A 24,513-nucleotide genomic window follows, 5' to 3' on the forward strand; every position below is an offset into this window, starting at 1 on the left:
AAGAGATATAAATGCTACATAGAGGAATTTTATATTTCATAGCCTTTGTCTAAACAAAAAATAGACAACTGAGATTTGAAACCCAAGATGAATGAGAGGCTATAAAGAGAAGGTATACCTCGCTGCTTTCAACATGTTCAATTCACGAGGCCTGGGCATAATAAAAAAAAATGTTGAGTATCAATTAATTAATTCAACAAGTTACATATCAAGTATCTGCTATGTGCCAGGCATTGTGGTAGATGTAGAAGGTATAAAGAAGGAAAGAAAAATCTAAAACACCACAGAAGCTGCTTGCCTCACTTCCTCATCTGTAGAATGGGCTGGAAAAGGAAATGACAAACTACTCCAGCATCTTTGCCAAGAAAACCCCAAATGGGGTTGCAAAGAATCAGATGTGATTGAAATGATTCAGCAACAACAAAAACCTTAGTAACTGTAAATAAACACATTGAAATGCACAAACAAAAAGTTAAAAATGATTGTCTTAGAAACCCTAAGTTTTCATTGTTAAAGAAAAAAAAAAGGAATTCTTTAAACCATTTTTCTTGGGTTTGAAATCCCAGTTACCTATTTTTGTTTTAGACAAAGGCTATAAAATATCAAATCCTTTGTCTGCCACTTATATCTCTTTACAACCCGGCCCCTTCCTGCTCTCTAATTTTGTCATATGTTACTTCCCTCTACATAGTGTACAATTCGACCATGCTGCCCTACTATGGTCCTCACGCATGATGCTTCATTAAGTGGACTTGTCTTGGATTTTAGGAAAATTCCACAAAACATCACTGAGGAGATCATTTTTTTTTCAGCACTTAGAAAGGGAAATACTGATCATTAGAAGCCAGCATAGGTTCATGAAGAGACAGCTAAAACAGTTTAACTTTCTGACAAAGGCAGCCCGAATTTTCCCCAAAGCATCTTTAAATATATCCCAGTATCCTGGCTAACAAAATAATAAGATATATTTAATTGGATGATAATATTGCCGGGGGCATGGTGGAGGGTAGGTGTGGGGAGGGTTGGCATGCTATTAAAAAAACCCATAGAAGTCCTTTTAAAAACTGGGTGGCATAGAAGAGCAAACCATGCTGTCGCTGCCAATCTCTAACCCTGTGGAGGGTTTACCACTACCCACCTCTAGATAGGGGATCACCAGAACAAAGGCATGGAGAACCACGTGGGAGAACCATGGTAAGGCAGTATGGCCAAATTATAATCTACCTACCACTCCCCTCTCCTCACACACACTTTCTGGAGCTGGAGCTCTTACCACACTGTCCACATTGGTACTCTAGGGAACTTTGGGCTGGATCTGTCATCAAATGCGGTTCATTCAATATAGAAAGAACACATCCTTTTTTCCACCAGGAAGATTACTCCCTCTTGTTGATTGTCCTTACACAATGCCCTAACTAGGCAGCTAGGTAGCACAATGGCTAGAGCTCTGAGTCTGGGGTCAGGAAAATTTGAGTTCAAATTTTACCTCAGACATTTATTAGCTCTGTCATTTAATCTCTTCCTGACTCAGTTTCCTCATCTGTAAAATTGAGATAATAGCAGCTACCTCCCAGTGTTGTTATGGGATAGTATTTATAAAGTACTTTGCAAACCTTAAACACCACAGAAGCACTAGTTTATGTTACTACTACTCATTTGTTAGCACAAGTTGGCAATATCTCTCCAGTGGGTGGGGACCTGACAGATTGAATGACAGTATTATAGTAAGCCCCACAGTGGATAGAGTGCTGGGCCTGGTGTCAAGAAGATTCATCTTCCTGAGTTCAAATTTGGCCTCAGATACTTACTAGCTGTGTGACCCTGGACAAGTCACTTTAGCTTATTTGCCTCAGTTTCTTCATCTGTAAAATGATCTGGAGAAGGAAATGGCAAATCACTCCAGTAGCTCTGGCAAGAAAATCCCAAATGGGGTCACAGAGAGTCAGACACAACTTTTGATTGTGTAACAGGGCTTGGTCAGTGGGAGCCCCATCCTCTGAGCATGTGCAGTATGCTCTGCCTACAATCAAGCTAGATAAGGAGGTTTCAAAATCCTGCATCTAGAGGTAAGGGATGATGTGTAGTGGAAGGGCCCTCTTCTCTATTTCAGAAAATGTGCGAGTGTTCTGTGATTGTTTCTGACTGCTGAGCCATAACTGATTACGATACAAAGAATGCTACTCAACAAATTGTGCACTCTCTTTCTTGGTGGTAAAGGAAGCAGTGACTGCTGTAAGCCTCTGGGTAGATAGAGAGTCAGGAGCAGTGGCTTCCTACTTCAAGCTACCCATTCAGCCTATCTACCCAGCTAATGTGTGTCCAGGAACTCAGTATCTCCGAGTCCTTTTTTTTTTCTTGTCTCTTTGTGTTTGTTTTTTCCTGGTCTAATGTGAAGAAGTATCGGAGATCAAAGTTGAGACTGTGACCTTCTGCGCTTTGAAAGATCACAAAAGCCCTCAGGAGTCCAGGAACTGGAATCCATAGCACCTGAGCCAGGTGAGGTGCAAACAAGGTCCTGAGAAGTGACTTGACCCAGCCCAGCAGTGAATTGACTTCCATCACATTGGTGATACCACATTGGAAGGATATGTGCTTTATGCCAACTGCTTTACATTTGAGCCAGTTTTCCCTAGGGACCTAGGTAATATAGAGGATATTATACCCCCACATTGGGAGAGTTGTGTTTATACTTTGGTTCTGGTTATGTCTTTTCCATACATATCCATTTGTAAGAGCTAACTGATGTTAATTAGTTAAAAGATACTAGGACAATTGATAATCACTGCCAATTGATATTGGCGAAAACACATCAGAATGGGGACTTAAGCCAGTAGAATTAGAAAGAATAATCCCAAGTCTTTAGCAGATACCCCTAGAAGTCTGAGGGAGGAAAAGTAGTCTTGTTCTGGGGACTCAACTTTCTAGTGAGAGTGGGAGCTGGGATGAGGACCCAGAGAGTCTACAGTTGTTCCTTCTTGGGACCTGACTTGCCAATGAGAGTGGAAGTTGGAACAATGAGCCCCAGAGTCTATAGTATGGGGGTTCTTAACCTAAGGTCCATGAACTTGTTTGTGTTTTTGATATTTTCATAATGTATTCCAACATAATTGATTTCCTTTATAATCTTATATAATCCATTTTATACATCCCAAAACATGATTCTATAAGGGGCCCATAGGTTTCACCAGATTGCCAAAGGGGTTCATGGCACAAAAAAAAGTTAAAAACTCCTGGTTGGAAGGCAGAGCCAACATGGCAGCTAGAAAGCAGGGACTGGCCTAAAGCTCTCCCCCAGGACCCTCCAAACACCTATAAAAATGACTCTGAACAAATTCTAGAACTGCAGAACCCACAGAATAGCAGAGGGAAGGAGGGCTCCAGCCCAGGACAGCCTGGATGGATGCTGGGTAAGGTCTATCTCATAGACCTAGGAGTGGAGCAGAGCAGAGCCCAGTATGGGCTGCACCTGGACCAATCAGACTGGGAGCCAGGTGGAACAGGCCCTAGTTCCCTGAATCAGTGAGCTGTGGCAGTTACCAGACTTCTAAACCCACAAACACCAAAGAAAACAGAGAAGGTTAGTGGGGAAAAAGTGCAGGGACAGAGTGAAAGGAGTTCACTGTTCAGACACCACCCCAGGGGCAGTGGAGGTGGTGCAGCTACAGAACTACAGCTGTAGTTGCTTCCTGCCCCAGGCCCACCTGGTGGGAGGAATTAAGTGGTGGATCTGAGCAGGAGTGCAGAGCCTGCTCAGATCTGAGTCGTGGTCTAGGTTGGCGGTTCTTGGGGGAGGAGGAGTGCTGGTGTGGCAGAGCTTGCTGTGCAGAAATAGCTCTGAAAACAACAGTGCAGCCCCTCAAGCTTGGGACAAAGTACTCTCTACTCTACAAGCAGTCATACTCCCATAAAAAGCTCAAGGGTCAAGTAAGTTGGCTGGGAACATGGCCAGGCAACGAAAATGGACTCAGATTCAGTCTCAGACTTTGGAATCTTTCTTTGGTGACAAAGAAGACCAAAACATACAGACAGAAGAATTCAACAAAGTCAAAGAGCCTACATCAAAAGCCTCCAAGAAAAACATGAACTGGTCCCAGGCCATGGAAAAGCTCAAAAAGGATTTGGAAAAGCAAGTTAGAGAAGTAGAGGAAAAATTGGGAAGAGAAATGAGAGTGATGTGAGATAACCATGAAAAACAAATCAATGACTTACTAAAGGAGACCCAAAAAAATACTGAAGAAAATAACACCTTAAAAAATAGACTAACTCAAATGGCAAAGAGCTCCAAAAAGCCAATGAGGAGAAGAATGCCTTGAAAGGCAGAATTAGCCAAATGGAAAAGGAGGTCCAAAAGACCACTGAAGAAAATACTACCTTAAAAATTAGATTGGAGTAAGTGGAAGCTAGTGACTTGATGAGAAATCAAGATATTATAAAACAGAACCAAAAGAATAAAAAAATGGACGACAATGTGAAATATCTCATTGGAAAAACCACTAACTTGGAAAATAGATCCAGGAGAGAGAATTTAAAAATTATTGGATTACCTGAAAGCCCTGATCAAAAAAGGAGCCTAGATATCATCTGTCAAGAAATTATCAAGGAGAACTGCCCTGATATTCTAGAGCCAGAGGGTAAAATAGAACTTGAAAGAATCCACTGATTTCCTCCTGAAAAAGATCCCAGAAAGAAAACTCCTAGGAACATTGTCACCAAATTCCAGAGCTCCCAGATCAAGGAAAAAATACTGAGAGCAGCCAGAAGGAAACAATTTGAGTACTGCGGAAACACAATCAGGATAACCCAAGATCTAGCAGCTTCTACACTATGGGATCGAAGGTCTTGGAATATGATATCCTGGAGGTCAGTGGAGCTAGGATTAAAACCAAGAATCACCTACCCAGCAAAAGTGAGTATCATGCTCCAAGGCAAAATATGGATTTTCAATAAAATAGAGGATTTTCAAGTTTTCTCAATGAAAAGAGCTGAATAGAAAATTTGACTTTCAAACAGAAGAATCAAGAGAAGCATGAAAAGGTAAACAAGAAAGAGAAATCATAAGGGACTTACTAAAGTTGAACTGCTTTGTTTACGTTTCTACATGGAAAGAAGATGTATATAATTCATGAGACCTCAGTATTAGGTAGCTGAAGAGAATACACACATATATATATATAGATAGAGGGCACAGGGTGAGCTGAATATGGAGGGATGATATCTAAAAAAATAAAATCAAATTAAGGGATGAGACAGGAATATATTGAGAGAGGGAGAAAGGGAGAGATAAAATGGGGTAAATTATCTCGCATAAAAGTGACAAGAAAAAGCAATTCTGTAGGAAGGGAAGAGGGGGCAGGTGAGGGGGAATGAGTGAATCTTGCTCTCATCAGAATTGACCTGAGGAGGGAATAACATACACACTCAATTGGGTATCTTACCCCACAGCAAAGAAGGACGAAGGAGATAAAAGGGGGGAGGGAACAATAGAAGGGAGGGCAGATGGGGGAGGAGGTAATCAAAAGCAAACACTTTTGAAAAGGGACAGTGTCAAGGGAGAAAATTAAACAACGGGGGATAGGATAAGGAAGGAGCAAAATATAGTTAGTCTTTCACAACATGAGTATTGTGGAAGGGTTTTACATAATGATACACATGTGGCCTAGGTTGAATTGCTTGCTTTCTTAGGGAGGGTTGGTGGGGAGGGAAGAGGAGAAGGAATTTGGAACTCAAAGTTTTAAAAGCAGTTGTTCAAAAAAAAAGTTTTTGCATGCAACTAGGAAATAAGATATACAGGCAATGGGGCATAGAAATCTATCTTTCCCTACAAGAAAGTAAGGGAAAAGGGGATGGGGGGGTGTGGGGTGACAGGAGGGAGGGCTGACTGGGGAACAGAGCAATCAGAATATATGCCATCTTGGAGTGGGGGGAGGGTAGAAATGGGGAGAAAATTTATAATTCAAACTTTTGTGAAAATCAATGCTGAAAACTAAAAATATTAAATAAATAATAAAAAAAGGAAAAAAGACTCCTGGTCTATAGCTAGCTGTCCTTTGGGTTTCCTGGTTTGTTAGTGAATGTGGGAGTTTTGATAAGGCCCACCGAGCATATAAATGCTAAAGATGGCTTGATTGACTTCCAGCCCATCTATCTTCCTGCTAGGTCATCATGCCCCTAACAGCAAGTCCTTAGCTTAGTCCATATTCAAACATTAATCTTTTATTACACAACGATCTTGATGAGGGATCAACTAGCCTCCTCTTGAATATGTCCAGTGATAGAAACCTCCATCCCTTCTGAGGAAGATAATGCTACTTTTGAATAGCTTTGAATCAAGCCTAAATCTCCTGCTGTCATTTCTACCCATTTCACCTGGTCCTCCCCTCTGGTGTTATCCAGGACAGGAATAATACTTTCTCCATATAAGAGCTCTTCAAATACATGAAAACAGCTATGATTTCCAGCTTGAATGTTATCTTCTCTAGGCTAAATATCCTTGGTTCCTTCATTTGGTTCTCATGTATCATGGTCTTCATTTCCTTCATCTGCCTGGGTTCCTTCCTCTAGAGGCATACTAGTTCTTCCAAATGCTCTTCCAAACTTGTGATTCCCACAAGTGAACACAAATCTGGACTGACCAGAACACATTACAGTGAGATTACCACCTATTTTATTCTGCAAATTGTGTTCTCTTAGTATAATCTCAGATCAAATTAGCATTTTGACTGTCACATTAGAGGCATTTCAAGGTAACTAGGTGGTACAGTGGATAGAGTTCCGGACCTGGAGTCAGAAAGACCCCAGTTCAAATCTAGTCTCAGATACTTACTTGTTGTATGACCCTGGGCAAGTAACTGAACTTCTGTCTGTTTCAGTTTCTTCATCTGTAAAATCGGGATAATAATGACATCTTTCTCCCAGGGTTGTTGTGAGGATCAAATGAGAAAATATTTGTAAAGCACTCAGTACAATGCCTGGAACTTAGTAGGTGTTATAAATAAATACTTGCCCCCTCCCATATCACATTATTGACTTATTAAACTTGCAGTTCACTAACCCATAGATATTTTCATGTACACTATTGTCTAGCCATGTCTTCTTCCTCCTATAACAGGATCAAAGGATCATAGAGAATTGGAAGGGATCTTACACGTTATATAATCCAATCCCCTCATTTCATAGATGAGGAAACTGAGACCCAGAGAGCTCAAATAGCTTGCCTGAGGTCCCATGGGTAGTAAACAACAGGGACAGGATTAGAACTCATGTCCTCTGCCTCATACCCAGTATTCTTCCCATTCTACCATGTTATCTCCTGTACATGTGCAACCAATTTTTTAAAAATCTGAAAGTAGAAGTCTATATTTATCCCTATTAAATTTTATATTTTTGGACTCAGTCCATCATTCTAGCCTACTGAGATCTTTTTACATCCTTTTTTCCAATTTATTAGTTATCCATAAGTAAGCACATAATTTGGAACTAATGGAATTTAGCAGTCATCTAATCCAAGCTCTACCTTTAATAAATGAGAAAACTGAGATCCAGACAAGCTAAATGGGTTGCCAAAAGTCACATGGTTAGCAAAGGGCAAAGCCCTCCAACTCCACGTCTGGTGCTCTTTCCAATACACCGTGTTGTAGTCCAAAGCTTTGCATCACCATCAGAATTGAATAGCACACCATCCCTTCCTTCACCCAAGTTACTGATGTAAGGTCTTTCAGAGCAGGGACCATCTCATTTTTGTCTTAGCATCACTTAAACCTAGTGCAGTTCTTGGCCTGCAGCAGGTGGTTAATAAGCCTTTTGACTTGACTTGAACAGTGCAGGACCAAGGACAGATCCTAGATCATCAAATTGAGAGGACATGAAGGTTGGAGAATTAATCAATGTGTTAGATGATAGAATTTGGATTTCCCCAAAATCTTGACAGGCTAGAATTATAGGCTAAGTGTAATATGATAAAATACAATATGAATCTTTATCTTTCCAAGCATCAATATGTAAAACATCATAGGAGCAGTTGATGGCATAAATTTAAATCCTGCTTCAAACACTATCTTGTGATCCTGAGAAAGTCATTTAACCCCTTTTATGCTCAGTCCCCTCATCTATCAAATGGGACTGATAATACCTCTTACATCAAAGAGCTGTGAGGATCAAATGAGATAATATATGCAAAGAACTTTTCAAACCCCCAAAGCACTCTGTAAATATTAGCTATTATTACTACACTTTATTTTTAAATCACCTTATGAAGTATTGCATTGGAAAGATATGGTTAGACAAATTAATGTGAAAAAAACTTGGGAGTTTAGAGCACTAAAAACTCAATATGAGTTCATAGTGTGGCAAGAGACTCTCCCTTCACCCCACCCTCAAACTAGTTCAGTCTTAGACTATAATAACAAAGACCCACTCTTCAGAACGAGGAGAGCTGATGATCTTGGTGTACTGTGTCCTAGTAAGACCACATCTAAAGTATAGTTCTAGAAGTCACCTCGACAAGGTGGACCACACCCACCAGAAGTAAACAGGATTGAGGGAGGACTTCAACCGATACTCCATTTGGGTAGGTGTTTAAGAAAGTGGGAATGTTTATTTTGTAGGAAAGAGGACTTGGAGGAGTGAGCACGAGGACTGTATTTGGAAGTCTTTCATGAAAAACTGCAGTGGGAGTTATTCTGCTTAGCCCTCGAGGAAGGAACAAGGAGCAACAGGCAGAAGTTATAGGAAAGTAGATATAGGATTGATGCAAAGAAAAAACACTCCTTAAAAATCTGAGCTTTTCAAATATGGAATAAGCTGCCTCCAAGAGTTAGTGTATTCTCCCTCAATGGAGGTGTTCAAACAAAGCCTGAAAACAGAAAGTTGGTGCTGATGGAAAAGGGATTCATGCTTCACATACAGGCCAGACGACTTCCAAGTTCCCTTCCATATCTGAAATCCTATGATTCCATGTTCCTAGTTAAAAAATCATAAATGGAAGTAGAATATTTGCAGGGAGGGGTATAAATACATATGTATTAAATAGAACCTAGGAATGTAAAAACACTGAACCTGTTACCCAAATCCCATCCACCCCAAATAATAATGTGCCACACTGCTGGCATCCTGATATAAAGGAAAGAACATCGAGCTGGTTACTTTTGTTCCTTCTCTGAATCTCTCACTGACCAGCTGGGTGATTTCAGGCAAGTCTCTTAATTTCTCTGGACTTCAGGTTCCTCATCTTTAAAATCAGGAAATTGTTCTAGATGACCCTTAAGATCTCAGTCTAGCTCTGATATACTCTATGTATGATGATCACAAAGTATATGCTTTATGTTTTCAATACTATTGTTATACATATAGTAATCAATTCTTCTTCCCTTATTGGTCCTCTGGTAGAAACAAACAAAAGCATTCATTTCTGAATTAGGGTTTCAGTCATGATTCACAGATGTGCAACACATATGTAAACCTCCTCGATCCGTGAGAAGATGGTGGAGCTTCCCCTGGTACCTTTAAGCTGGGACACCCATGTGAAGTTTAGCTTCATTACCAATATGGTCTAATCAAAGTATCCCATATCCTCAACATGCAGAAATAAAGTTATTCCAACCAAAGCACAATTCCCCCATCCTCCATTTTGACATTCTCGCACTGAACAAGTAGAGAATAAGGGTAAAGGGGAAGGCTAAACATGTGTGTGAGTGGGAAGAGGGGAAAATGTAGTGATATACAATGTGACTGAAAAGAGAAATGGAAGATATAAACCAAAACTTTAATAAAAAGGTATGCTTGGAGTGGACAAGTGAAGTGTAATTTATGTTATGGTTGAGTATTACAAATGATTTCTTTTCTTACTCAATCTAAGAAAAACATCAGGTGGCAGTTGGTGCAGTGGTATAGTGTTGTTTTTCCTTGGCATTTAAACTAATCCCTTCTAGTCAAGGATTAGCTACCATACAAAATGTAGAATGAGACAAGGTCCCTGAACAAAGGGCCTGGCCTTCACAGACGGATTAGGTAGTCTAGACTGAAGGGTCCTTCAACATTGGTCATTAGCAAACAGTTATTAAGTGAATGACTGTGCTTGACCCTGCTGCAAAGCTTATATATAATGGGAGTTAACAAGGTTCATCCTCAAAATCAGGGGAGATTGTAATCTGAGAAACTGCTGATGAAGTCAGACAGTTAAAAGAAATAAAGATAATCATACAAATATTGGACAAATACAAAGAGAGGAAAGAAAGAAGGAAGGAAGCAAGGAAAAAAAGATGGAGAAAGATACAAAAAAGAGAAAAAAGGAAAAGAAAGGAACAAAAGGGAGACAAGTAAGGAATTATCAATTCCCCTGCTGGTGATTAAAGTCATGAACAAACTCAACAACTTAACAGAAAGGAGATTGTGAGCCCAATTAAAGTCATAGCAGATGCGGGTAGAGGGCAGAATCAGTCAAGTCTCAAGTCAGCCCTTCATGGGATGTAGTGCTGAGTGTTGGCCAATTATAGGTGTTTCACACACAAAGTCTCCACATGAGCCAGCTTCTCTCTTGGTAGTGATGAACTAACCCCACCTGTTGCTCGTTCAGTTTTATAGACACTTTATGGGTCCAATAACTCACTATTCTTCTGCCTAGACTCTTTCTAGGACTCTAGCCTGTGGATTAGTGGGATAACATTGACTGCCTCCATTGACTCTGAGGAAGCTACAAGAGTGCTATTTATTTCCCATATTATTTCTTTGGGTTTGTACTCCAAGTGGCCCTATTACTTCTAAGAGTCTAGGGTTTCCTGGAATGTAGTCTCTTGTCTGACCATAATTAGTCAAGATGGACACAGATTGGGCAGATGCCTTTCAAGTTTCAGGCAAGCTCATGCCAACAAGGATGGATTTGTAATGAAGAGGTCCATCTTAGCTGGTAGACCTGCCAGTTGGTAGACTATAGGGTACAACACATGTGTGTTGGGGAAGGGGTATATTATTGTGTCTGGCAGTTTCCAGGAAGGCTTATCAGTACATAACGACTTCCTGGAAGTGTGATGGCAGTCAGCCTTCCATTTTATATATGACTTTTGATACCCACAGGATGAGATATCAGCTAGTCAGTGCAGCTTCTAACTCCTCCAAGTAGTCATTGACTTAAATGAATACAGTGTACAGCATGCATACAAAGAGGAACAGAAAACAGAAACTTTAGTTTACATAAAATGGTATGTTTGAGGTGAACAAGTAAACTGCATCAAGTTCATTAGGACATTTGTTCAGGTTCACACAAATAAGTGTCTGAGGCAAGAACTGACTTCAAGTCTAGTATACCTGAAAAAAAAATGTACACACACACACATATACACCTATGCACATATTTGTATATAGATATGGATATATAGATATCTATATATCTATAGCATATAAAGATATATCTATATATGTACATGTGTATATGGTATAGATAGATATCCATACATATATGTCTATACATGTATGTATGTATCTAACTAGCCATCTACCTATCTATATTTATAGGTGGGCATATACATACACATCCATACATTGAAACTTTTGTATACATATACATCTATGTGTATGCATAGGTACATACATATGTGTATATTCCCACATTTCTTTTTACACAAAGACACATAAATTCCATCATATCAGATTCATGAGGAAAGTTCTTGGTCTAGGGTTAAGATGGGGATGAGAAGCCAGGCATTGAGCAAGACAGCACAGACTGGTGCCAGTCTCCTTGGACTTCTTTCCTTATCAATATCACTTGAGTAGTAATCAGATGGAGAGAGAGCATGTAGTAGAAAAAAGCATTGGACTTGGAGTCTGAAAAGTTGGTTGTGACTTCCGACCCTCCTGCTTACAAGCTGAACTTCGGGTGATACTAATACTATCTACTTCACAGAGTTGTTTTAAGGAAATCACTCTGCAAACTGTAAATCATAAGTAAATATAATCTATTATGTTAAATTAAATCTTAGTGTGATGTTTCAGACAGGAGGACTCTCTGGGCTAGAACTAGCCCACAACTAGTTCGGGGTGTTGGACATGAAGATTTCATCTCTGTGTGGTCTTGGCAGGTGGACAGAGGAAAGAGATCTGGCCTGGCAAGTCTTTATTTATAAGTCCAAAATTGTTCTTAGTACCTAAGAGACTAGTTTATTTACTGGATTTCCAGGCCTCTAAAGTTAAAACTAATATCTTCAAAGGAGAATAAATGAACTGTTTCTACACGATGCCAATTACTTGGTTGAACAGTGAAAAGTTCCATGAGATCAGTTTAGCAGTAGGTCTCCAGTGCCTATATTGAGGAAGCACCATACAGTGAAAAGAATACTGGCTCAGCAGTCTAAGGACTTGTGTTCATTTCCCACCTCTGTAGCTCACTACTAACTGTACAACCTTGGGAAGGTCATTTAACCTCTTAGACCTCGTTTTCTTCATCTGTAACATGAGGCAGTTAGACTAGACAGCCTCTGAGATCCCTTTCAGTGCTAAATATCTGATCCTATGAATTGACTTACTTGCTCAGTCATTTACTAGTCAGTAAGCATTTATTAGGCACCGACTATGTACTTTGCTAAGTGCTGGTGATCAAAAGAAAGGCTAATGATAGCCCTTGCCTTCATGGAGCTCACAGTCTAATGGAGGAAGCAACATTTAAAAAAAACCCAACTATGCACAAATAACATATATACAGGATAATTGGAGCTAATCAATACAAGGAAAGTATTAGAATTAAGAAGGAAACATTTGTCACAGAAGATTGGATTTTATCTGAGACTTAAATAAAAAAGAAAATCAGGAGATGGAGATGAGCGGGGAGACTATTCTAGGCATGGGGAAGAATCAGTGAAAAAGGCCCAGAGCCTTGAGCACCAGAAAGGAGGTCAGAGTAATGGATCATAAAGCATTGGCATGAGGAAGGGAGGGAGGGTAAGGAATAAGAAGACTGGAAAGGGACTGAAATGATATTCCCATCCCAATTAAACTACCCTAAAATTATTTTATTGAGCTAGAAAAAAATAATAAAATTCATTTGGAAGAACAAAAGGTCAGGATTATTCAAGGAATTAATGAGAAAAAAATGTCAAGGAAGGAGATCTAGTAGCACCAGACTTAACTGTATTATAAGGTGATGAGTATCAAAACTTATCTGGTACTGGCTAAGAAATGGAAAGGTGGATCAGTGGAATAGAGTAGACATACAATACACAGTAGTAAATGATTACAGTAATCTTGTGTTTGATAAATGTGAACATTTAAACATTTAGGATAAGAACTTACTGTTTGGTAAAAATTGTTGGGAAAACTGGAAAGCAGTGTGGCAGAAACTAGGTATGGCCCAACATCTTATACCATTTACCAAGTAAAGGTCAAAATGAATAAATGATTTAAACATAAATGGAGATATCATAAGTAAATTAGGAGAACATGGCATATATTATCTATCAGATTTATAGATAGAAGACTTTGTGAATAAACAAGAAATAGAGAGCATTATGGGATATAAAATGCATACTTTTGATTACATTAAATTTAAAAGGTTTTATAATATGTACAAATAAAACTAATGTGGCTAAGATTAGAAGGAAAGTAGAAAATTGGGGGAGGGGGAATTTTACAGAAAGTTTCTCAGACAAAGGCCTCATATCTCAAATATGTAGATAATTAAGTCAAATTTAAAAGAATATGAGTCATTCCCCAATTGATAAATGGTCAAAGGACATGAACAGGCAGTTTTTGGAAGAAGGAATTAAAGCTATATATTGTCATATGAAAAAAGGATCTAAATCATTACTGATTAGAGAAATACAAATTAAAACAACTTTCAGGTACTATCTCACACCCATTGGATTGGCTAAAATGATAGAAGGGGAAAATGCAAATGTTGGAAGGAATGTAGGAAAAATTGGGACACGAATAATATGCCATTGGTAGAACTATGAACTGATCCAAATATTCTGGAGAACAGTCTGTAACTATGCACAAAGATCTATAAAACTGTGTATTATTAAAAGAGTTATTAAATTACCTGTCCCCTTTGATCAAGAAATACTAATATTGGGCCTGTTTCCCAAGGTGATTGAGGAAAAAAGGGAAAAGGACCTACATGTTCTAAAATATTTTTATGAGCTCTCTTTGTGGGTGGTAAAGAATTAGAAATTGAGAAGATGTGGCTGAATAAGTTGTGATATATGATCATGATGAAATACTACTGTGCTGTAAGAAATAATAAATTGATTTTAGAAAAACATGGAAAGACTCACATGAAATAATGAAGAGTGAAACAAGCCGAATCAAGAGAATGTCGCATACAGTAATAACAATATTGTTCCTACAGTAACTGTGAATGACTAGACTATTCTGAGTTATATGAATCTTCAAACCAACTATAAAGAATTTCTGAAGGAAGATGCTATCCACCTCCAGAGAAAGAACTGATATATGGAAGTGTGTATTGTATGGCTCCACATACATATCTGTGTCAAATGTTGGCCTTCTCTAATTCAAGGTAGGGAGGGAGACAGCCTCAGAAGTAAAAATTTAACAAAAAAGTAAATAAAATAAATATCTTAAAAAGAAAAACAAAAGAAGATGGGAAAAGCAGGAGGGAGCCAGGCTGTGAAAGGTTTTGAATTGTCAAACAATGGATTTTATATTTGATCCTAGAGGTGATTGGGAGTTACAAGTTTATTGAATAGGGAGGTGACATGATCAGATGTGCTTTTCAGGAAGATCATTTTGACAGTTGAGTGGAGAATATACTGGACTGGAGTAGGGAGAGAACAGAGGCTGGGAAACTGGTTAGAAGGCCTTTTGCAATAGTCTGGACATGAGGTGATGAGGGCCTGTCAAGAAAGTGTAGGAAGCAATGAGAATGACTTTAGATTCACTAACAATTTTAATGAACAAAGAAGGAGTGAAGTGAATGGGACAGGAATTTGGAGAGAAAATGACAATATGAACTTCAAATTAACCTTACACTTGTCTAATATCCTTAATGGACTCTGAAAAAACAGAATGTGAGATATGGGTTCCACACTCCACTCCCCAATCAATCAATCAATCAACATACAAACCCTAAATATAGGAGGAGAGTGGGCTGTTGGATAATATTGATGTTAAAGATGAGTAGAGTGGGCTCCAAGCCTGAGAAGGCTTTGCAGGCACATATACATATGAAAGTCTGAGAATGTGGTTGGGGAGGAGATAGACCATGGCCTTGCCTCAGGCTTAGCTTTTGTGTTTGCTTGTATTCATTTGTATAACAGACATAAAGTATGTTTGGTCCTCCAAAACAGAGTAAGGGATCAGACAAACATAGCTTTACAGGGCTTCTGCTGCAGAGTTCTCTTGAAATGAGCTTGAGAGCACAGGATTCCCAACTGAGAATTTAATAGGAAACCACTCAGACTTTTCAGCCTAAAGCTGGGGTGGATGCTGGGAGGGAAGGGAGATCTCTCACAAGGATATAGATTTCAACGACTGGGAAATATGGTTCAAAAAATAGATTTAAGCCTAAAAGGCATTGGCTAGATCGGGCTTCTCTGAAAACCGAAGAACTTGATGCCTGAAAGAAGAAAAAGCATTTATTAAGGGTGTGCTTGGAAGGCACTGAGTTAAGCATTTTGCAAATATTGCCTCACTTTATCTTCACAACAACCATGGAAAAGTGGGTACTGTTATTATCCCTACTTTATTGTTGAGGAACCTGAGACAGACAGGTTAGATGACAATTTTCAGCACACCCTTAGAGAATCATAGTCCTAAAACTATTCAATCCTTCTTTGGTCATTCCCTTTAAGGATTTTCCTTTCTAAGTGGTCAAAGGTGAATGTTTCCATTAACTGAAATAACAAAAGACTTCATCCTTCTCTTAGTCTGGTCATAACCCTAATCACTTCTGGGAAGAGTCCTTCTAAGACCTATGAGTAAAGAGGATTGCCTGGCCGCTTAAGATACCAGGCACTTCCTTGTGCAAAACTGCCAAGCATTCAAACTCTACTGCAGAGAGGGTAACATCAATGGGCTGGCCACGTTCAAATGCCAAACATACACTTGCCAAAACGACCATTTTATGGAAAAGTCAGGGCAAGGGCCCACATGGTGGTCAGAAGAAGCCATTACAAGGACACTCTTGAGATCTCTCTTAAGAACTTTGGAATTGATTGTGTGACATGGGAGAGACTGGCATGGGACCACTCAGCATGGCGTGCCCTCATCAGAGAAGGTATTGTGCTCTATGAGCAAAGAAGAATTGAAGTAGCTGAAAGGAAACACAGGATGCGCAAATTAGAGACTCTACCCCAAATGTTGACAAGAGCTATTTGTGCCCGACCTGTGGTAGAGCATTCTAAGCTCATGGTGGTCTCATCAGCTACAGTCGGAGACAGTGTAACTTGACTTTAACATAATGAATGTATCATTTTGGTCCTCTTTCAGAATGGACAACCACCAACCAACCAGCCAGTCTGGTCATTACCCTAATCACTTCAGGGAAGAGTTCTTCAGAGACCAATTGGGAAAGAGGTTACTGGGGGGGTTGGAAACTAGTTAGGCTTTTGATAAGAATGACTAGAAAGATTCCAGTGCAGGACATTTTGGGGGTTGTAATTAAAGAAAATGGATAAGATTTATCTTATAGACTAGTCCAAAGGTTTCTAGACTAGGACAATTTTAAAATTAAAAATTAGGATCAAATACAAAATCTTTTATTTAGTTTTAAAGACATAAAATTTGGTCCTGTGGAATTTGCTGATTCATATCTTATATCCGGATTTGTCAGAAAAATTCACTCCTTTCAAAAGTCACTTCCTTAATGACTCCTTAACTGGATTTGTCAGAAAAATTCACTCCTTTCAAAAGTCACTTCCTTAATGACTCCTTATTTTTCACATAAGTAGTCTAATTTTTTTTCACTTCCTCAACACCAATTCCACTTCCAAATCCCACTTCCTTCACTTAAAGCAAATGACCTTGACTAAGCTTCACTGAGGAAAATGGTATCACCACCCAATAGCTTGTTTATTTCTCCTCCTCCACTCCTTAAAATTCCCTAGTATCATCACTTCTCCCTCTCCATTTCCCCAATCACTGAAGGAGGGATAAATCAATCAATCAGTAAGCACTGATTAAATACTTTCTATGTGCCACACTGGGCACACAGCGCTGGGCACTGGAAGTACGTAGACAAAAGTAAAACAGCCCTCTCCTCAAGTAACTTAAATTCCATTAGGGACATGATATGTACAACTATAGGACTATGCACAATATAGATATATTTTGTGGAGAGTACACTAGCAGCTGAGGCAATCAGGGAGGGCTTCATGGAGAAGGATACCCATGCTACAGAGGTATGAGAAGAATACCCACTAAAGTATTCAAGGATATCCATGTCATTGAGGTGTGAGAAGACTAGCGGTGGGAGGGAGGGTAGGTTATGAAGGACTTTGTGTGCCAAACAGAGGTTTTCATATTTGGTCCTGGAGGTGATAGGGAACCACTGAAGTATATTAAGTAGGGGAAGGGCAGGGGAGGTGTTTAGACTCCGGAGTGAGTGAGGGTGATCAGTCCTTTCCCATTCTGAATTTGGTAACAATGAAAAACAACATACTTTCATAAGCAATGGCAAATATTAAAGATTCCTGGAAAGATGAGTGAGAATTGTATGAACTGATTGTATTAGCCATTTTGATTTGAAGATCTTTCCCATCCATTAATAGGCCATGTGACCCGCTTACGACGCAGGAAAGCTAAGTTACATGGTGGGAGGAGCTTCCTGACAGGAAAAGGAAGTTATGTCACAGAAATTGCTGAGAGAGAGACAATATGGCTGTTGGTGGCTGCCAATGGCTGCCCTTGTGATTATTAGAACTGCACAGACTGACTTAGCTGTACTGTGAGTTTGTTTTGGGGAAGACCCCAGCAGGGGGGTAGGAGAGGTTTTGGGATGCTAAGACTCCAAGTTGTGATTTTTTGTATTGAATGTTTTGGGTTCCTTGCTGTTATGATGAAGTAGACTGACTGGCTGTGAGAGCTGAACATTCGGTTATGGGATATGGTTCTCTGGTGTCTGAATAAATGGTTTACTTCTTCTACCTTTTACGTGTAGAGTCTTGCATACTTTGCGATACAGAACCACACAGGCATTTTGACTATTATCATCTACATGGTTATTATTGCCTTATTGTTTCACTGATGCCGAGTAAAAACTTCACAATGGTGACAACACAAAGGCTAATATTGAATCATGACTTTACTGTCCAATAGTGAGGCAGGCTTCCCGTCTCTCTGCAGAGAAGCGGGGGACCGTTAGTTTTGTCAGACCCAAGGTATTGATTTGTTTTTCTTAGTTGTATTTCTTTGGGATGGAGGATTTCTTTATTGGAGGACTGTGTTCTGGGAGAGGGAGAGGTCTTCTGGAAGAGGTGATTATCATCACCTTTAAAAAGTGATGATAATGCAAATTATGCACAAAAGAATATCAATAAAATTATAACCTGTTTTATCATTTTCCTCTTTGATTTGGGGTGATGATGATTAGGAGACACACATGCACACACAACCAAAGTGGTTTCTGATGATTCCGGCTCCAGAGACCATGGTTGTCTCTCCCTCCTCGTAGCTGGTCTCAATGACCACACAGCTCTCAACAGGCGGGTAAGTGGGATAGGACAGAGGTGCCCCGTATGCCAGGATGTCCAAGGCTGACTTTTTCTCCTCCTTCTAATTATCTTGATAATTAGACTTTCCTACTGATGACAACATTTTTATTAAAAAACAAAACTCAACCCAGAAGCAACAGTGTGTTTCCTTCCAGCACAGAAGTAAAGCTAATAATAAGAATCCCATTAGCTAGCATTTATGTAGCACTTTAAGTTCTATAAGATGCTTTACATCTCATTTGATCATCACAACAACCCTATGAAGTACATAATACTATCCCCTGCTCCTCTTTACAGGTGAGGAAATTGAGAGTGACACAAGTTAAGTGATTGGTCCAAGGTCACACAGCTAGTGTCTAAAGCAGGATTCGAATTCAGTTCTTGACAAAAAATTTAGCACATTTTGTGCATAAGTAACATACGTACTTCCATGTCTTTGGATCTCTTTAATTCAATGACACAACAAGGATCCATGCTCATAGCAGCCAATTCTTAATTAAGACAAGGTATATCTTTGCCCTTCCCCCCTTTTTTTCTTATTCCCTTGGGTGAAAACTTTCTCTGAATCTGCATGGTCCTAAGTCTACACAAAGCAGAGGCAGTCATTGGGAAAGACAATTTATATGATGGTTCCGGTTTTGTGCCCAAAACCATAGGTAGCCTCTCTTTTAGAATTCTCTCTTGATTCACCGCTTTTCTCCTTTGGGCTCTCCAGTGGTTAGAGGACAAGGAGGACCTCTCTTTCCAAATTTATGCCTCAGGATCTTTGACCATTACAGTTGATTGAAAGGATGAAAAGAGGATTGCTTTTGGTTAGTCTTATAAATTTATTGAGCAGGTAGATGGCGTAGTGGATAGAGGGCTGAGCCCGGAGTCAGGAAGACTCATCTTTCTGAGTTCACATCTAGCCTCAGGCACTTACTAGCTTTGTGACCCTGGGCAAGTTACTTCTGTTTGCCTCAAGTTTCCTCATCTGTAAAATGAACTGGAGAAGGAAATGGCAAACCACTGTGGTATTTCTGCCAAGAAAACCCCAAATGGGGGCAGAAAGAGTCAGACCCAACTGAAAAGTGTCTGAATGACAACAACAAAATTATCCATAGCAAAAATGTAAGCTATGGCCTTTCTTCTAGGATATTGCAAGTGACTATTGATGTCTGACTTGTAACTTTGTGAGGTGAAGAAGATCTGATATAGAGAGGTCCCTTACAAAGTTCAGGAATATAAGCACACAAAAGTGATACAGTGGAAATATCTATCTATGTGCATGTAAGTATGTGTGTGCTATTTAAACACTTTATCAGGCAGCAAAAGTGTCACATTATATATGTATACATGGGTATGTGCTAATAGGAATATCATGATCCTTATTGAAAGGTGGTATGTTCTTGAAGTTACATTATAGATTATATATTTATATATGGAATCAGCATGCTCAGCTGACTTAAGTCACTAGTTTGGTCTATAGTGTGCTCCCCCGTACAGGTGAGGAAACTGAGACTGACAGAAGTTGGTCTGGACTACTTCCTAGTCACTATCAAAGTGAAATTAGTGGCAGTTCTAGGTTGGTAATTTTGTTCTGTGCAATCTTGATGACCTATATTCTCCAGCCAGTTTCCTTATAGTCCCCTTGACTTGCTTGTTTCTCAGGCAGTAGATGATGGGATTTAACATGGGGGTGACAATACAGAAGAGGACAGACACCAGGATATCCACATCTAGGGAGTAGCCTGAGCTGGGCTGGTCATAGTTGAAGATGGCAGTTCCAAAGAAGATGAGCACCACAGTGAGGTGAGAGGCACAGGTAGAGAAGGCTTTTTTCCGCCCTTGAGCAGACTGGATTTTCAAGATGGCAGAGATAATGAGCATATAGGACACTGCAGTGAAGAGGCAGGGGCTCAGACCAATGGTGGCACTGGATAGAGTGCCACCTCATTGACTGAAGTGTCTGAGCAGGAGAGCTTCAGGAGTAGGGGGATATCACAGAGAAAATGGCTGATCTGGTTAGGACCATACAAAGTGAGAGTGGCTGTAAGCCCTGTATGTATCAGAGAATTCACTAATCCACACAACCAGGACCCAGCTGCTAAGTAGGCACAGACCCTCTTGCTCATGAGAACTGGGTAACGTAATGGATGGCAAATGGCTATAAATCTGTCATAAGCCATAGCAGCCAACAGGACACCTTCAGTACCAGCACAAGTAACAAGGAAGAAGAGCTGGAACAAGCAGCCTTCATAAGTAATGGTCTTCTTCTCTCGGAAGAAGTTCATCAGCATGATGGGGACAGTGGTGGAGGTGTAGCAGATGTCCAGGAAGGACAAGTTGCTGAGGAAATAATACATAGGAGTATGAAGAACAGGGTTGATTCTGATTGCTGTTAGTATGAGAAGGTTCCCCAGAAGAGTTACCAGGTACACAACTAAAAATATCAGGAAGAATAATCCCTGCAGTTCTGGGTGGTTGGAAAACCCCAGGAAGATGGATTCAGTAATTGTTTGATTTTTCCAGCTCATATCTGAAGAAAGATGAGAGGGAAAGTTGTATTAAAAACATAAGGAGAGAATATAATTAAGCAGGAGCAGTGACAGGCAGCATGCTCAGCAGTATTCTGTTACACACATCTGGAGTTACCAAGGCAGTTTGCCAGGACTTTCTAAACTTTGTGGACTAACTTGACCAGTTCAGCTGGGGAATCTCCCTGTGGATTTGAGTGACCACCAGCACTCCACCCAGTTCTTTGAAGACAAGTGAAGACTTGTCTCATCATTTTGGAAAGGTTACTGACCTTTACATGAAAATGACTTCAACCCTCCCATTCCTTTCTCATACACAGAACCATACCTGGGAATTTTTGCATCTGGAGCAAAAATCAAAAATGCCCATGGGACAAGTAGCACAGGGCTCTCCACTAAGGATGGATGGGATGTCTTCCTTCCTTGAGGGAAACCAAGGCTCTGGGACACTGTGGGGAAAGGAAGGAGGTCAGAGTGGAAAAGCAACTCATTCCAGCCTACCATTTGATAACTTCCTATTTTAAATCATTGTTCTTGCTAAGTAGCTACTAAGTCCTGCTGTTTCTAAACTGCTGCAGATTGTGCTGTCAGCACCCTTTAAAACTGGCACTTTGGGACATAGCCAGGTCACCCTGCCCTAGTAATAACCCTTCACAGACACACACACTCCATTCTTTCCCAATATTCTCAGGCTCTTCTGGTGTCGTTAATGTTGTTTATCAACCAGTTTCTCAAGAAATTTTTGTAATTTAGCCCTTTGATCAATTTCATTTTCCTTAATGGGATCATTTCTCAGAATTTATAAGCTAGAAGTCATTTTAGAACAATCAATCACCTTTGAATTAGTTTCCTAGGAATGCTACCTCATCAAGGTAAACTGTTCATAGATTAATGCTTATCTTCCACCAAACATTATCTACTTCCTGGGAGGGATAATTAATACACTCATAAACCTTAACATATCCGATTCCTCTTACGCCAGTCATTCTAACTTACGGATGCTTCTGTAAGCTGTGATTTCTAAGTCTTTGCTTAATCTGTTTTGAAACCCCTCAAGAAGCCATTCGTTCATCTGCTTTTCAGAAGAGACTCCAGTATCCAACACATCTTCCTGTGAGAAAATTTAACCTAATTATTTCCGATTTGATCTAATTATGTCTAGATAACCTTGTTTGGGCAATGCATCTTACATTTGGAAGTAATTGTCAGGTGTCTCTTTGCCGGCTATGATTTTTACTTGTAAACTTGACCCTCTAAGTTGGTTCTTCGGACCATTAACCATTCCCACTGCTGTTCTTTACACTCCTATCCCACTCCTCACCTCTTACCCCATTGAGAAGGTGACCATCACAGTCCACACCACTCCAGCTGGATTACTGCAGCTGATTTGATGTGTTTTTAAAATCTGTCTTTTTAAAAAATGTGCCTCAGTGTTCATGTCTAATTTCATAAAGTAAGGGAATAATATTCAAAGTCATAATTAATGTTTGGTGAATTAAATAACCTGGAACAGATACCTAATTAATGGGCTTTCTCCATGCAGTATATTACAACAATGAAGCAAATTGTCTTAGGGACTTCCTGCCTACCGCAGAAAATATTTTTTCCTACTCTAGAATGATCTAGTTCTTTGTGAAGGGCTTTACAAACTTTAAAGTGCTAGCATTACTCTTATTTAGAGTTTTAAAGTATAGACAGTAAGATACAGTAAATAGAGCTCAGCAGAAACACTGGAAACTGCAAGCTCTTCCATGATAAGGACTATTTCCTCTTGTGTTTTTTGTATTCCCGGCCCTTAAGAAGCCTGCCTACATTTATTCTGTGCCCAACAACTCCATGTTTTTAAACTTGCTAAATTGGATTGAAATCAATAGATTCTTTCCATTAGCTTCTCTACTTGGATTTGAATCCAGGAACAACATGCCTTCCCCACCCGGGAGAAGCTCTGAAATCTCATCATCCTGGTAACTGATTCAAATTTTGAAACTCAACATCTTCCCAGCATCCTCTGATGTCCCTCCCTTCTGATTGGAGAGCTGGAGGGTGGAGCAACCAACTCCTCCCAAAGTCTCCCTTCACATAGGGCTCAGAATTATCCAATTAACCTTCATTTCCCATCAGCTGCTCTGCTTGGGTTCTATTACATGGACATGGCTCCCCCATGCCAGGTACCCTCTGGCACCCCCCCCCCACATGCACACCTCCACCTCTTTTCACTTTTCTTTTATGTATTATCTTCCCTCTTTGGAATGTAAATTCTTCAAGGACAGAGATTGGCTTTCTTTTTCTTATTTGTATGTCCAGCACTTTGCACAGTGCCTGCCTGGCACACAGTTGGTATTTAATAATGTCTATTGTCTATTGATTATTGAATAAAATCCCTCGCTAAGGGAAGCTACAAGCTAGGGACTAGGGACTTAACAAAAACTTCATTGTTTGAATTGTGTTATTTTCTTCCTTGCAGTCTGAGCCTGAATTACTACCCAGAGAATGTATTCTAGGCCCATTTCTTCGTATACACAGGGACGTGCACAAATAGGAAATAAACACTACCGCCTCACCACACCCACAATAGGGGCAGCTAGGTGGTGCAGTGGATAGGATACTGGGCCTAGAATCAGGAAGACCTAAGTTAAAATCTGGCCTCAGATGCTTACTAACTGTGTGATCCTGGGTAAGTCACTTAACCATGTTTGCCTCAGTTTTCTCATCTATAAAATAAGTGGAGAAGGAAATGGCAAACCAATCTAGTATCTTTGCTAAGAAAACCCAAAATGGGGACACAAAGAGTTGAACACAACTGAAAACAACAAAATGTGTCTGGCTTAATTGACCGATCCATTTTTCTATCACTTATTATTATTATACCTCCATAAGTTTGGATGAATATTTTCAGGTCACTGAAGCATATGTGATTTTGTGGACATTAAGGTAAAGCTGCAGTACCAATTTTATTGTAGTTGTGGTACTGGAGAAATCAAGGAGAACCCTGCCCCCAGCCCCTAACTAAAACCCCAGTTTGCATATTAAAGAATGGACTCAGACCTATTGGGGCTCCGTGACTCCTCCAAGGAATGTCAATAGATAAAATTATCCCACTTAACGATAACCTGTCAGAATCTTTGATCTGTCCGGACCTTTGTTCCTGTTCCCCTGGACCAGCCTGTGACCTGGCCCGTAAATTTCAAGAGATAATTAACCACTGTACCCTGTATTTTCTATAAATACTACGTCTTCACCCCAACCCAGGGCCATTCTGATCTGGGTTGAACCCCGAATGGATGCTGGCTAATAAATTCTCCATTTAAAACTTATACTCTGTGGAGTGTCTCACTTGCTCT

The 24,513-nt window shown here is 39.9% G+C and overlaps 1 pseudogene; it reads right to left on the reverse strand.

Moving 5' to 3' along the window:
* The window catches only part of LOC118857510, a 123,073-nt pseudogene extending 101,901 nt beyond the window's left edge, over positions 1–21,172 (reverse strand).
* Between the last annotated feature and the right edge of the window lie 3,341 nt (positions 21,173–24,513).

Source organism: Trichosurus vulpecula, chromosome 7 (assembly GCF_011100635.1).
Source record: "Trichosurus vulpecula isolate mTriVul1 chromosome 7, mTriVul1.pri, whole genome shotgun sequence".
Classification (NCBI taxonomy): Eukaryota; Metazoa; Chordata; class Mammalia; order Diprotodontia; family Phalangeridae; genus Trichosurus; species Trichosurus vulpecula.